The 12,695-nt window shown below is 34.9% G+C and overlaps 1 non-coding gene and 1 pseudogene across 1 annotated transcript; one reads left to right on the plus strand and one right to left on the minus strand.

Moving 5' to 3' along the window:
* Positions 1-44: 44 nt before the first annotated feature.
* Positions 45-6,792, plus strand: LOC106439374 (annotated as a pseudogene).
* Positions 6,793-11,217: 4,425 nt separating this feature from the next.
* Positions 11,218-11,324, minus strand: LOC125584622. Its single transcript, XR_007321534.1, has one exon. It is a non-coding gene; the product is annotated as a small nucleolar RNA R71 (small nucleolar RNA).
* Between the last annotated feature and the right edge of the window lie 1,371 nt (positions 11,325-12,695).

Here is a 12,695-nt window from a genome sequence, read left to right on the forward strand (position 1 = left end):
AGGGGGAATGAGGGTTGATGATTCTCTTTTGTTTGTTCTTTTTGTTGTGTAATTATCTCCCAACAAAAAAAAAAAATGAAGGCAGCGTCCAGAGATGGGTTTGCTCCAGTTTATGTCAATATAATAGAGTCTCCCTATTAATTATTGTAGATAAAAATGTAGAATAATATTATTTTTGAAACTATATTTAGTGATGAAAATTGTATTTTTTTAATATTTGGTCTTAAAAATAAAGGGATTTTATTATAGAAACATAAATTAGAGCAAATCCACTTTTATAATAAAGTTTCTTTATTTTAGAATATAAAAGTAAATATAAAAGTGAAAATAATCTTATAAAATTCATCACAATCTCTCCTTTCCCTTGGAGCTAGAGAAAATGGAGATTTCAGTTGCGTTAGTAACAGTTTCAGTAGCTATAGTTGTTGTGTCGTGGTGGACATGGAGAACTTTAAAGTTGGTATGGTTTAGACCAAAGATGCTTGAGAGTTACTTGAGAAGACAAGGTCTCTCCGGTACTCCTTACACGCCTTTCGTCGGCGATTTAAAGAGAAACTCTAGTATGACGATGGATGCAAGATCCAAACCCATCAAACTAACGGATGATATCTCACCACGTGTCGTGCCTTTTCCCTTCGAAATGCTCAAGACTCACGGTATGTTAAATGTTGTATAGCCTTTTCGTTGTTGAGTACCCGATCAAAAAAATATCATCAATACTATTAAAACAAAATCACAAAGCTAAACCCAATTTGGTTCTAGGTGAAATATTTTTAAAAAGTATACTATATAATTAATATGTCAATTACTTATTCTTTAGTCTAACACATTAATATCTATAACAAAATCACCCTACAGTTTCGCTTTATTATTAATAGTAAGTGATTAAATGAAATTATTATTATTCATGGTAAGTAACTAAATGAGTTTATACTATAATTTTTAAATAATATCAATGCTTTCATACGTTAATAAACGCTTATATGTTATTTAAAGACTCTATATTAGTCGACGGTGATATATGTTTCACTGTACTACATTAATTTCAATAGTATTGATATTTTCCACACATGTTAATAAAGCTTTGTATGTTACTTTATAAATTTTATATTTATCAGATATTTTTTGGGTCTTTTGTTGGTCAACCAGCGTCGGGTTACGAATTAATTGCGATTTATTTTTAGATTTTTACCGGGGTTTATCAAGTTTTTAACTAAAGATTTTTATTAAATTTAAACCGGATAATATACGGCTCACCATGTTACCTGTTCAAACACGGATCTGTGTCATATATGAAAACAATGAATTAAACTAAGGACGCATATATAATTATTTTATAACATAAATATGTAGATCAAAATTTAAAAGTATTTAATACCAACTAACATTTTTATCTAAAAATAAAATCCGTGCTTTCATCAAAATCTAGTCCCTATTTATGTCCCACATCATTTGGAAAAAATATATAAGTAATGTGGTAATCATCACACTTAGGTAGTTTTTTGGTGTGTTAGACATTACTAACATGGTATTAAAGTTTATGGTTCGGATGATTTCCAACCAAACATTTTCTTACTTTATGTAGCATGTATACGTGGTACATCTTTTTATCTTGTTGTGGTATTTTCGAGATGATGAATTTGTGTTGGTTCCATTAGACCAGGGTCTTATGCAATATATATAAATGATGTGTCAATTGTCCACTCTTATCTAGATTTTGATTGTGAGTTAGACTCATTACTAGTAGTCTGAACTATTGTATGTTCTTGAAACAGGAAGGACGTTTTTTACATGGCTTGGAACTACACCAACAATCACTATAATGGATCCTGAGCAAATCAAGGAAGTGTTCAACAAAGTTTATGACTTCCAGAAGCCACATACGGCCCCTTTGGACAACGTGATAGCCAAGGGACTCACTAGTTATGATGGTGAGAAATGGGCGAAACACCGGAGAATCATCAACCCGGCATTCCACCTTGAGAAGATCAAGGTTTAGACTTCTTAAATCATAACCTAGAATCAACTTCAGAGTGCTTCATGTATGTGTGTTATGTTCATTTGGTTCTGCCCAAATTGTGACTTTGTGATTCTATGTGCAGAATATGGTACCTGCATTCCACCAAAGCTGCAGCGAGGTCGTTGGCAAATGGGAAAAGTTAGTCACGGATAAAGGGTCCTCATGTGAGGTGGACGTGTGGCCAGGGATTGTGAACATGAATGCTGATGTGATCTCTCGTACTGCTTTTGGTAGCAGCTACAAAGAAGGGCAGAGGATTTTCGAGCTCCAAGCAGAACTTGCACAACTCATCATACAAACTTTCGTGAAATCTTACATCCCTGGATATATGTAAAAAAAATAACCTCAACTTATCTGTTTCTTATACATTGGAGATGGGAGTTATGTGTCAAATTCTCTTTTGTTTTGTTTTGCCTTTTTTTTTTGCATAGTTATCTCCCAACAAAGGACAATAGAAGGATTAAAGCAGCATCCAGAGAAATCCGAGTTATACTGAGAGGGATCATTAACAAAAGGTTAAGGGCTAGAGAAGCTGGAGAAGCACCAAGCGACGATTTGCTAGGTATACTTCTGGAATCAAATTCAGGGCAAGCTAAAGGAAATGAAATGAGCATTGAAGATGTAAAGGAGGAGTGTAAGTTGTTCTATTTCGCCGGACAAGAGACAACTTCAGTACTTCTGGTCTGGATAATGATTATGTTAAGCCGACACCAAGACTGGTAAGCTCGCGCACGGGAAGAAGTGAGGCAAGTTTTTGGCGATAAAGAACCCAGTACAGAAGGCTTGAACCAGCTTAAAGTTGTAAGTAAAAAAAACTTTAAGTGACTTCAGTAGGTTTGTTGTGTTATGATAATTTTTCTGAATGATTTCAACAGATGACGATGATACTATATGAGGTCCTAAGGCTATATCCTCCAGCAGTGCAGCTGACCCGAGCCATTCACAAAGAGATGAAGCTAGGCGACCTGACAGGCTGACACTGCCAGGGGGCGTTCAGATCAATCTACCTATTCTGCTAGTCCATCGTGACACAGAGCTATGGGGCAATGATGCAGCCGAGTTCAAACCAGAGAGGTTCAAAGAGGGTGTCTCAAAGGCAACAAAGGGGCAAGTCTCTTTTTTTCCCTTTGCGTGGGGACCAAGGATCTGCATTGGCCAGAATTTTGCTCTGATGGAGATAAAGATGGCTCTGGCTTTGATTCTAAAGAAATTCTCCTTTGAGCTTTCTCCTTCCTATGTTCATGCTCCTTACACAGTCATCACCATGCACCCACAATTCGGTGCTCATCTTATCCTTAACAAGATATAATTTTACCACCCCATGTGATATTTATAAAAAGAGCTTGCTATATATGCAAGAGAAATAAGATTTCACAGAAGAAATTAGTCAAGACCATCATACCCTAAAACAATGTGATTTTGTAATGGTAGCCTAAGTTCAGCCCATTTCAGAGATTAATGGGATTCTTAAAAAAAAAAGAACTGGCTTTTTATTTTCTTAACAATTTTGATATATTTGTTGTTCAGGATATATGCATGCCAAAAAAATAAGAGGTATTTGGCTGAAAATACAAGAAACAAAAGATATTGAAGTAACTATACACACAACTTTTTAATTAGGTACGCGGATATAGCCGTCAATGTGAACTTACCGCTTTGTCCTCTATGTAGATGCATCACAAAAGAGCGTGTCAGACATGTCAGAGGAATGAGACGGTTTTGTCTTCATTTGTTCCCACTTGTAGTAAAAGTGAAACACGAGTGAAGGCGCGTGAGGAACATGTAAGAAAGATAAGTAGTATACATTTTTCTCTTGATATATTCCTTGTACACTTTCATAGACATCAATTGAAAAAGTCATAATCCTTATTTGTACTTGTTTTATCGTTCCCACATTATAGAAACAAAAATTGTTAGGATAATACGTAACACTGTCAAATAGAGTCACAATTATTTAAGTAACGTAAGATTTATTTGTAATGACCTCGTATTACAGAAACTTAACATAACCATTGATATATTACAAAGGATCATAGCTGAAAATTTTTAACAAGGATAGGTAGTAATACAAGAACGTAACACAAAAAAACAAAAGATTAACGGAAAGAGGTGAACATTAATAGTTAATATTAAGACAACAGATAAGAAACATGAGTGCACAACAAGGGTTTGGAAAACATCTACTTTTTCATGTAAAAGATGATTACGGCACTAGCTATTGCAAACCCACCACCGGAATAAAGAACAAGGTTACGGACCACCTTCTGGGTCTCATTTATATGTGCTGAAATGTGATCTTCAATTGCCTTCAAACTTTCATTTATTGACCCAGAAGACCGAGAAACCTCAAATGCAGCAATCTGAGCATTAGCTCGACGTAGAGCGGTCGTCAAAGCCTTGATTTCTGTACTTCCTCCTCTTCTAACGCATTAAAGATGCGGTTGATGGCTCCGGATGAGAGATAGGTGAGAACACGCACGCCGACTGGTTCTTCTCCAACTGCAAACATCATCTCAGGGATCGGTCTGACAGGTTGTTCTTCCGGTGGATCAGAACAATCAACTAGCCTGACAGAAACCATATTTTCTCGTTTGCGTCTTGGATGTATTTATTGTTCTTGGTTTTATTTCTTCTCGGCTGCAATGTCGTCTCTTCATATACGCTTAAATAACCGGATGAAAGAGAAAGTTCAGTAGTTAAACAAGCTGAGAAATATTTATGATCAATTTAATTTCACCTATTGCCGACTGATTCTTATCTTCAGCTGCGTGAAGTACACGAGGTTGACGTGAAAGTGACTCTTATGTGCTTTTATTGCTACTTCTACTAGGACCTATAGACTAGGTTAGCTGTACGCAATAGGGTTGTCAGATATAGTATATAGGGGTATTTTTGGGCATATGCACCAGGTTAACAGTCACGAAAAGCCACTATGCCAATTCCCTAAATAATCTTCTGAACGTTGATATCGGATGCAATTACTCAAAAAATAACTCTTTTTTATATATCATACTTTATTGATCATAATATTGTGTTTACATAGTCTTCATGTAGAAGACTTGTTATCATTGATGGTACATAATAATGAAAACAGAACGAAAGATTGTTCAGAGATGTTGTTTTTGCCAATAAAATAACTCTTTTTTATATAACATCATACTTTATTGATCATAATATTGTGTTTACATAGTCTTCATGTAGAAGACTTGATATCGATGGTACATAATAATGAAAACAGAACTAAAGATTTTTCAGAGATGTTGATTTTGCCAAAAAATCACTCTTACTTGTTCCATATGTGAGAGTATTTTATTAAGTTTGGTAGACGTTTCCATTCATCCCGTGGATCGGGTCTTATGAGACGTCTATTATCCAGGTTGCTTCTCTATGGAGCTTGTTTCTCTCCCAATTTCGTCAACTACTTTACGTGGTTTTGGTGTTAGAGATACTTCAAACCTTGAAGTTCTAATCAAAGGCTATTTAATTGTGCACTTGCTGCTGTTTCAATTTCGGGATGCATATCACTGTTTGTGGTCTTAATTCCCAAGGCTTCGTCTCACTTTTTAGTTTGATGGTCGTTGAGTTCAGAGGACTTCTTTACGTCATTAGTTGTTTAAGCTCGGTGTTTGCCCCTATCTTTACTAGGTAAGAAACCGTACGATATCACACGGAACTCATTTTATAAAAACAAATAAGCTCTATTTTCAATTAAAAAAAATATCTTGCATTCAGTTATATTTAACTATTGATAATACATGTATTTTGCATTAGTAGTTTTGTGCTTAACTGAAAATTTGGGGCTAACCGACCAAAGAAAAATAGTGTGAAATTCAGAAGATACAAGTATTAAATATATTAATTTTGTAAATAGATAATATTATCAATGTAATTAAGTTACTCAGAAAATATAACTACCAGATTATTTTTTTATAATTTTAAAGATTATTTAAATGTAGATAAATAGATATAAAATAAATGAAAAAGTATTTTTTGAAAAATCTAATTAAGCAATTTTTAGAATGAGAAGACACATCCTTAAATATTTTGACAATCTCTTCAAACTAATAAAGTTTTCCGAGTTTATATGTTTTTTTCCAAGATCCTTAATGAACAATTTAAAAATGAATCTCTCTTTTTCCTAATTTACTGTGTGATTGTTGTAAATTTTTATTTTAGTTGCGATTATTATTATTATTATTATTTTATATAGAAGTTTAAGGGTTACAATGGTTGATAACCAAATATTGCAATGGCTAGTTAGTGGTTGCAATAGAAAACACAAAAATTTAAAATAGCTCATCCCCGAATACTACAATCACCAAATGCTATAACCACCAGATGCTACAATTACCAACAATTACAATGGTTCATTACCAAATATTGCAATGGTCCATCACCAAAAGTTAAAATCAACAACAAATGTAATGTTTCATTTAGTTAGTTGCAATTGTTCGTTTAAATAACTGCAATAATTAATTTAAACGGTTTCAAAGAATGACTTAAATCTTCAACAACCATTCCCATTTATGTGTAATTAGATAGTCAATTAATAAATAGTACATATATAAAAAATATTTGTTCATGGTTTAAGTTTTCTTAATATTAATCTGTTAATAAATAAAATTATCTAAATAGGACCTAGAATTTTTTCTTAAAACCGAATAAGACAAAAATGTCCACACCGAAGCATGAAATTAAAAACCATGCAATATAATTGAAAACATATAGATAATTTTGTAAAATATATAATATTATAATAATAATAATAATTAAATTACACAACAAACCGAATTATTAGAATATTTAAGATATTTATAAATTTATAACAACATTGTCATGATCAAATTTTTTAATATAATCTAAAAGTATGAAAATATAAGACATGAATCATGTGTCAGTGGAACATATATAATAAGAAATGCAGTTTTGCAAAAAAAGAAAAAAACGTACTTTTCATTTTTTTGTCAAACGTACCTTAATTTTCATTTAGTAAAAGAAAATTAAGACTATAAGTTCATTATTTCATTTAATATTTTTTGCTACCCAAACTCGATGACTTTTCCTATTTTTTTTTTGTTGACAACGTTTCATTTGAATGTTTTTTAAGAATTTATAAGCAGGTAACATACACAGTTTTTTCATCATTATTTAATGAATTTGTGAAAAAATACAATGAGGAAATTTTTGATATAGACTATTTATAGATTTTTAAAGATCTATGTGAAAAGCCACAACTTTTAGATTTGAGATAATTAATTTAAGATAATACATTTACAATATATTATGAATAGACACATCATTAAAAGTGACTCTCTATTCATATGAAAAACACATAATTATAGAATAGACACTTATTGAGATATCTAACAATATTTTAATTTTTTTTATCTTTTATAATAAGAAGACACAACACTTATCTTTTATAATAAGAAGACATAACTCTTAGAACTATTTTAAAATATTTTTTTCCAATAGTTGCATGTTTGGAAAACAAAATTAATCTTAGTTTTTATAAAAAGACACAACTCTTATGATGAGAAGACATAAGTCTTAAACTAATAATTGTAAAAAATACACTCATTAAGATATTATAATTTTTTTTTTAAAGAATTTACTTGTTAAGATGTCATAACTAACTGAAAAATTCCAATACTTGCATGTTGAAAAAATGCAAAAAGAGATTTATTGTGATATTTTAACTATTTTAGAAAAACTTTTTCAATAGTTGCATGTTGGAAAAACAAAATTAATCACAGTTTTTTTATGAGAAGACATAATTTTTATGAAGACACAGAACTCTCCAAATTATTAATTGTAAAAAGACACTAAATAAAATATTATAATTACTTTTTAACAGAATTCACTTGTTCAGATGTTATAACTAATTAAAAATTTCAAATACTTGCATGTTGAAAAAGTGCAAAAAACATTTATTGTGATATTTGAACTACTTAAAACAAAACGTTTTCCAATAGTTGCATGGTGGGAAAACAAAAGTAATCACAATTTTTAATGAATATACACAATATTTATAATGAGTAGACACAACTCTTAAAATTATTAATTGTAAAAAGACACTTATTAAGAGATTATAACTACTTTTTTAAAAGAATTCGCTTGTTAAGATGTTATAAATAATTTTAAAAATATCAATACTTGGATGTTGAATAAATACAAAAATACACTTATTGTGATATTTTAACTATTTTAAAAAACTTTTCCAATAGTTGCATGTTGGAAAAACAAAACTAATAACTATTTTTATGAAAAGACACAATTTTTATAATAAAAGCACAACTTTTAAAATTATTAATTGTAAAAAGACTCTTATTAATATATTATAATTGCTTTTTAAAAGAATTCACTTGTTAAAATGTTATAACTAATTTTAAAAAAATTCAATACTTGCATGTTGAAAATAATTGCAAAAAAAAACATTTATTGTGATATTTTAATTATTTAAAAAACATTTCCAAGAGTTGAATGTTGGAAAAACAAAATCAACCACAGTTTTTTTTATGAAAAGACACAATTTTTATAATAAGAAAACAAAACTCTTAAAATTATTAATTGTAGAAAACACTTATTAATATACTATATAACTACTTTTTAAAAAAACATCCAATAGTTACATGTTGAAAAAATAAAGCTAATTTCAGTTTTTGTTGAAAATACACAACTCTAAACATTAAATGGGATTGGGTTAACTATCTAAAACCCCCTCTACTAAATAAATCAACACTCATTCCCCCAAACTATTGTACTCATCGAAAACCCACTTAAATTATTTGATTCTAAGTTTCTAACTAATTCCACAATTGAAATTGAAAACATGAAATGGTGTTTAATTCTCCCAAATGGCGTTTGGTTACGATTACCCATAATCCTAACCCTATCTGATACAAACGCAAAGCTAAATCTATTAAAACTACAAATAAAATGAGGGTCAAAAAAATATTTTGGGGATAACTTCTTAGGGTTTTTCAGTAGTGTGGCAGAGATTTCAAAAGTGGAGATGAGAACTGATATATAGCATATTTCCATTGTCTTATCCACTCACCATGTGCATTTTGATCATATAGACTAGGATTTAGCCATGTTTAGGTTGCATTTTGCATACATGAGTCTTTATCAGGTGTTGGAGTGCCACATGGAGTTCTTGGAGGCATTTGGGTGCATTTGGATCTCAAAAGAAGTGTTTAAAGCGATCAACGGACGAGCAGCGCACCAGAGCGACCTCACCGGAGCGACGCCGTGAAGTCGCTGTGACACACATCCCGGAGCGACCTGGCCAGAGCGACATGGAGAGGTCGCTCGCGTTTCTATCGTGAGACACCCCTCTCAGAGCGACTTGCCAGAGCGACCCTCCGAGGTCGCTCGCGTTTACGAAGCCCGGAGCGACCTCTCAGAGCGACCCACTGAGGTCGCTCCCAAAGGCCGGAGCGACTTGCCAGAGCGACGCTCTGAGGTCGCTCGCGACTTGCCAGAGCGACGCTCTGAGGTCGCTCGCGACTACGAAGCCCGGAACGACCTCTCAAAGCGACCCACTGAGGTCGCTCCCAAAGGAGCGACTTGCCAGAGCGACGCTCCGAGGTCGCTCCGCGTCTATTTGCCTGTCGAACTCATGTTTTCTAAGGGCCTTTTGGTCATTTCATTATGCACGTTTTTACTTTTCAAAACCTATGTTTTAAGTACCTTTTGTAGCCACCAGAGACCAGATCTCTTTTTTTGGAGAAGAAAGACTAGTAAAACTTCTTTTGATTCAGATTTCATTGCTTTGATCTTGTGTTCTTGTTGATTTCTTGTCTATTTCTCTACATGATTAATCTGACATCCAATATGGGTTTAAGAGGAATCATAGAGATTAGTGAGTAATCACTTTTTGAATTCATGGGTTAGGGAGATTAAGGGTGATTAGGTTAGTTCTAGGATGTTTTAGTGTAGATCATTCTTGTTCCTTGCTAGTAGAGTATTCATAATGCATCTTCTGAGTTGGCCACTCAAAAGTTGATCAATAGGCATTTCCCACCCAAAAGGTGTTTGATGAAATGCCTGAGACAACTCTCCTAGGATTTTAGTATACTTTGCCAAAGACATTTGTTGTTAAAGGTGCTTAGATAACTAATAGACTTGTTAGTAATGATTTCCTTCATATTATTCAACCAAAGACATTTGATGTTTGAGATATGTTAGCAAATGAGCATTCATCTAGACATAGAGCTTGCTTAGAATTGTGTCTAGGCTTAAGGTCGATAGTTTGATTGATCATTTGTCATCCTTAGTTCGATACTTGATCACCCAAGGTCTAATCCCTATGCCCATGAGTTCTCTTTTCCCTTAGTCAAGAAAGTATCATTCTGTAATTGCTTTCTAGTATTAGTAGTAGTTTAAAACCCCTTTAAATCATCGGTTGCACTTAGATTAAGTAAGTACTTGCATTCTCGGTGCTTTGATATCCCTCAGAACTGGTTCGACAATCATTTATACTACAACATTTGTCTTAGGAGCCTTGAAAACTTCTAACATCAAATTGGCGCCATTGCCAAATTCTGAGTAGATTTGAACATTGAGATTTAGTCACTTACTTGAGACTAAGTCATTTTTATTTTCTTTTGTTACTGATTCTTCTTCTTCACCTACCTTTAACTTTCAGGTGTATGAACTTGAGGAGCAGGGGTCCATCAAACCTAGTTCCAATAGTAGCAGACTTCAGAGTTTTAGAGAGGGAGTGTGTTAGAGCTAGAAGAGAAGAAGAACAACAAGCCCACTTGCAGCGATTGGATATTGATATGGCAGATCCACCGCAAGAGGCAGAACACCAACTGCGGGCAGCTCGACCCATTGGTACTTATGACCGGCCCAACATTCATGGTCACAGACTGGGAATCCGAGCACCGGCTGTGGCAGCCAACAACTTTGAGGTCAAGTCAGGACTCCTCAACGTGATCGAGAACAACAAATATCATGGCTTGGCTTTAGAGGACCCATTCGATCACTTGGACAGGTTCGACAGCTACTGTGGGTTGTCAAAAACCAATGGTGTGTCAGAGGATGCCTTAAAGCTGAAGTTATTCCCTTTCTCTTTGGGGGATAAGGCGCGTCGGTGGGAGAAGTCTCTACCCAGCGACTCTATCACCACTTGGGATGACTGCAAGAAAGCATTCTTGGAGAAGTTTTTCTCTACTTCAAGAACTGCTAAGCTAAGAAATGAGATTTCCAGCTTTCAACAGAAGAACTTGGAAGGCTTCAGTGAAGCCTGGGAGAGATTCAAGGGCTACCAAGCTCAATGCCCACACCATGGTTTCTCTAAGGAGGCTTGCTGAGCACATTCTACTGTGGTGCTCTTCCTAAGTACAGGGCCAGACTGGATACAGCTAGCAATGGGTTCTTCTTGGGGAGAACTGGGGAAGATGCAGAGGAGCTGGTTGACAACATGGTAAAGAGTGATGCAGTCTACAGCGGAGACCACGACAGTGGCAGTCGAACAGATGATAAGCAGACGAGGAAGGAGTTGAAAGCTCTACAGGATAAGATAGACATCCTCATTGCTGATAAAGCCACCCAAGAACAGCTGCACTTTGTTTGTAACCCAAGCCAAGAGACACCACCTGTTGTCCATGAGGTTGAGGGTTTGGAAGGTCAGGAAGAGCTGTGTTTCATCAACAACAATGGTAGCTGGTACAAAAAAGAGCCCAACTTTCAGTACAACAACTACCAACAGAAATCCTATCCCAACAACCAACAGAGTGGTTATCCGCCTCGAAACAACCAGCAAGGCAGCTATCAGCCTCAGCAAAACCCCTCGTCTGGTTCCTCTGCTCCTCAAGAGAGCAGCACTGATACCTTGCTGAAACAAATCTTGGAGTCTCAGACTAGAAGTGAGAAGCATGTTGGTTATGAGTTGAAGAACCTTCATTCCAAGATTGATGGGAGCTACAATGAGCTCAACAACAAATTCTCACATCTTGCTTCTACAGTCAGGAATTTAGAGAATCAGTTTGCTTCCATGAACACTCACCAGAATCGCCAGCAAGGATCTCTACCTGGAAAATCTGACCAAAACCCCAAGGAGGCCAAAGCTATCACCCTTAGGAGTGGTAAGCAGTTACCTCCTACAACCCTCACCATGGATGCTGAGAAACTAGGTGAGGAGGTGGCCATCAACTTAGATGATGAAGTGGTGATTGTTGATGAGAAAATCAATGATGAAATCTTGGAGAAGATTGTGGAAGCCAAAGGTAAAGAAAATGTTGGGGAAGAGAAGAAAACAGTGAAAGATGGTGAAGTTGTTGCTCCAGCAAGTGAGAATTCTTTTGTTCCTCCTCCCTATGAACCCAAACTTCCATTCCCTGGTAGATTCAAGAGGCAGCTGCTAGAGAAGTACAAAGCTCTGTTTGAGAAGCAAATGAGTGAAGCTCAGGTTGCAATGCCCATCATCGATGCTTTCATGTTGATTCCTCATTACAACAGGTTCCTGAACGATGTTGTAGCTGCAAAGAAGAAGGAGATGGAAGGCATGATGATTCTTACCCATGAGCGCAGTGCCATCATCCAGAGGCTTGATGTTCCAGAGAAGTTAGAGGATCCAGGATGCTTCACACTACCTTGTGCTCTTGGACCTATGGTATTTGAGAAATGTCTCTGCGAATTGGGAGCTAGTGTCAGCTTGATGCCT

Source organism: Brassica napus, chromosome C3 (genome assembly GCF_020379485.1).
Source record: "Brassica napus cultivar Da-Ae chromosome C3, Da-Ae, whole genome shotgun sequence".
NCBI lineage: Eukaryota > Viridiplantae > Streptophyta > Magnoliopsida > Brassicales > Brassicaceae > Brassica > Brassica napus.